Raw genomic sequence first — 3,836 nt, 5'->3', positions numbered from 1 at the left:
GAATCATAAAATAGAAAACTACAATACTAATACAAAAAAATAGAGAGAGAAATATTGGATGCGCTCACAATAAGTTACCTGAGGCTCGCTAAGCCTGTACAATTCGCACGGTTGAATGGCCATTCAAAGCAAGAACGTGTGTTCGCTTACCAGTCGACGCTAACATAGGTATAGGGAGGGAAGGTGCTACCACACATATACATACATCGACGCACCGCAGCCCCAATGTCTTGGGCACACAAAGCTGCGATACCACCTGGTTTGCCGACTGATGGGCAGGAAAGACCTGGTAGCACCCCGGAGACGTGAGAGCGTCCTCCACTGACGTAGTCAGTCCCCTTGAAATGCGTCACTGGGATCACGAGACACTGGCGAGTCAGTCGCACACAAACACTCTCACCCAGTTAAGCGCGCACAGTTTCTTTTGGCTCGGTGTCGCGGACACGCACCTGCCGTAGGTGAAAAGAACGCGTCTCATACAACCTTTCGAGATATACAGAATACACGATAGAGAGCAGAGAGTGTCGACCGTAACTGTCGGGTTTTTCAAGTAACTAACTCTTCGTCGTACCATTCGAAGACGCGAAAAAGAATAGGCGGAAAAAATTCTCCCTACTCTTGAGGCCCTCCGAGAAGGGCCTAATGACTACATTGGGACATGTGGTGCGCAGATGTGGGAAATGCGCGCTGCAATTGGCGACATGCAATAAACAACAGACGCGCGCGTATTCCCGTCTGTAAACATGACCGAACGCTGACGTCGATGATTTATTGCCCGTGCTTCGTTCCTTGTATTCTATTACCGGTCGCTTTCTCCCTTTTTTTTTTTTTGTCTCTTTTATTCTCGAAGCGCAAATGACGCGAACACGGATAAGACTATTTAATTAGCTGAAAATGTACAACCAGTTATTAATCCACATTTATTGTATATGCCAAGAGGTGATATATAATTGTTATCCTTTGTAAAAAATAACTATCTATACATTGAAGAAATAGAAAAGACTCCCAAAAAATAATTGAAAAAAATCAAAATTAATTGAATAATTATTTTTTCACGCGTTAGTCCAGATAATAACACTCATGTTGATGAAACTAATCTGCAGTCACCGTTGAACAGTGATGATAATATGAATGATGATGAGGAACTTTCCAAAGTTGATTATTCCAAAGATTATAGTTTTCATGAGAAAGAAGACTTTTTAGATGAGGAAAAGATTAATACTGATGATGGTGGTGATGATACAGAAATTGAAGCAATTGATAATACCATTTTTATTGAAGAAAATAACAATTTTATTAGAATAATTAAAAATAATGATAAATTAAGAGATTTATTAAATAAACGCGAGGAGCTGCATGATGATTATAAATGTTGTGGTAAATCAATTTCCTTGTAAATATATTAAAAGAAAATAATTATAATTATTAATTCACAATTATTAATAATTTGTTTATTAATTTTCTTGTTATTTAATAATTTTTCCTTTATCTTTTTAGCTCAATGCAGAAAAGATAGGCTATTACTTGAGAGAAAATGTAACGAATTGCTTATAGAAATAAGAGATATCAAATCTATACTACTAAATCAATATCGTGGTGGTTATGCTGTTCAACACGTGGAAGATATTCACTTTGATAATTTACCTTAGTTTGCATTCAATAATGTTCATAAATTCATTGCCTTTAGCGAGTCATTAAAAGAAGATTTTGTTAAAAAAGAATTTGTAAGTTGAAATGTAATTTGTATAAACGAGTATTTTTATAATATTTATAATTTCTTTTTATTTTTTTTCCAGGAAATCAAATTATCTTATTTAAAATGAAGTACGTTGCAAAATACAGTGAACTGTATTATGTCAACTTTAATCACCGATGAATTGGCTGATGTTTTGACTTGGAGTATTAAAAAAAAAAGCAAAGAGAAGATTTGCGACTGGTTGTTTATTAAAATAATTACCGGTAAGCATAATCAATGTAAAAGTTAAACAAAATTATAATAATTCCAAAAGTTAATGAATTAATTTTTGTTTTTTTCAGAATATTTACAAAAGATACCTGACGATAATACTTACAAAGATGTGGATAAAATAACTGTCTATATGAAAGAATGGATACGAAGATCTTCTAACCGTATTAATAATAAAAAGAAGAAACTGGAAAAATCTTATAATAATCCATCAGAGTTTGCGAATTTATAATTTAACTATATTGTTAGCTTTTTATTTTGTAGTTTATAAAATTGCTGCATTGTACGTATAATAGATGCGTAAAAAAGTATTATACATATATAAGAATTAGTGACTCAGTTTATATAGACTGATGTAATGATTAATATAAATCGTCTGTGTTATATATATATTGTGACGGTAAACGTCAAATTAGCGCTGATAACCTAATTTAATTGCTGTCTGGGAGGGCAGCACCTGCCGGGGGGACGAAATTGGTAGCGAAGGAATTCGGCACGCGAGCAGACGGAACGCGCGCGATTGAAACCGAACTAGTGAAGCTTCGACTATCATTGAGTCCGCCCGCTTTCGCTATCGCTATCGCCGATCCACGAGCCGTCAACATCAACACGCTAAAGCAGCAACAGCCAGTTATCCGTGATTGTAGCCGCCAAGGTGCCATCCAGCTACCAGTTCGAGGCCAGGACGAGAGTGTGTGTGTGAGGTTTCGCCATCGAGGGCGAAACCATAACGTGCGTGAACTCGCGACCCGCGAAATAAACAGTACAACTGTTCCGCTCTGTGCGATTTGTCTGTGTTTCCTTCGATCGCCTGCAACAATAAGGTAAGCTGGCCAGTTTAATTTCGCGATCGCGGATGCATGATTAATTATTAATTTCCGACATTCGAAGCGTGCATGCGACGGCTCCAATAACAAAGAGCAGCGAGCGTCCCGGCAATACGTGTTGTCGATGAGCGAGCGCCAATGTAAACAAACGCGCGGGCCGAACTTGTATAGTATTTGAGGAATAATAAAAGGTTTAGTTCGTATTGCTAACAAGTGTTTTTCAACTCACTTACACCTCATAGCTTCCACTCAATTTATTATAGGTTATTTACAATTACTGGTTGACTGACGCACGTTTCCACGTGCTCTCCGATTTATGTATTGAGCATAAATAATTACGCGCGTCCTTTTAGTATAATTGCGCGAATAAAATATAATTAAACGGTTTTACCCCGTTACAATATATATATAGAAAAACATGCTACTATTATACGTACAGTGCCGGTCAGCCACTTTTACCCCCCCACGGGCAAAATCAGTCTAACTTCAAAGTTTTATATCTCTGGTAGAAATTAACGTACAGAGACGCGCGTGGGTGCGTTTGAAAGGTCTTTCGGAGAGCTTTCAAATGATATGACTCACAGTTGCCATCGATTGTTTTTTTAAATTTTGCAACAATTATGCAAAATTGAAAATTCTGAAATTTTTTTATTATTTTTGACAATTAGCCAATTTTGGAAAAAAAATCGTACGAAAATTTGAAGTTCACCATTTTTTAGCTATTACCAAGCCCTATCTGAATCACTCATCAAAAATTTATTTTCGTCAAATATGACGCGCGCACAGGCATTTTTTCCTGGAAGTGACAGTTTTTTTCAACATTTTTTATCTCCGTCAAATTGTAACAATCGAAAAAAATTTATAGGAGAAAAAATGTTTGTTTTTTCACGTAGAATACTGCAATAATTTTTTTTTCGGTTTTTCGAAAAATTTTTTATTTCGGTTTAAATTATTTTTCAAGGTCGAAAAAAAAAAAGATTTTTTTTTGATGTAATTTACGATACTTGTTATGTAGTATTATTGAATGGGTGAAAAAAAATTTT

At 35.8% G+C, this 3,836-nt stretch overlaps 1 long non-coding RNA gene across 1 annotated transcript; it reads left to right on the top strand.

Moving 5' to 3' along the window:
- Nucleotides 1–1,242: 1,242 nt before the first annotated feature.
- Nucleotides 1,243–1,931, top strand: LOC131670335 (uncharacterized). The gene is made up of 3 exons (XR_009302449.1): nucleotides 1,243–1,377; nucleotides 1,498–1,724; nucleotides 1,797–1,931. It is a non-coding gene; the product is annotated as an uncharacterized LOC131670335 (long non-coding RNA).
- The last annotated feature ends 1,905 nt before the right edge of the window (nucleotides 1,932–3,836 follow it).

The sequence above is a fragment of the Phymastichus coffea genome, unplaced genomic scaffold (genome assembly GCF_024137745.1).
Source record: "Phymastichus coffea isolate CEN01 unplaced genomic scaffold, Cenicafe_Pcof_1.1 PCOF00008, whole genome shotgun sequence".
Classification (NCBI taxonomy): domain Eukaryota; kingdom Metazoa; phylum Arthropoda; class Insecta; order Hymenoptera; family Eulophidae; genus Phymastichus; species Phymastichus coffea.
Note: the sequence above shows the minus strand (reverse complement) of the source record. Positions and strands in the feature narration are given on the sequence as shown.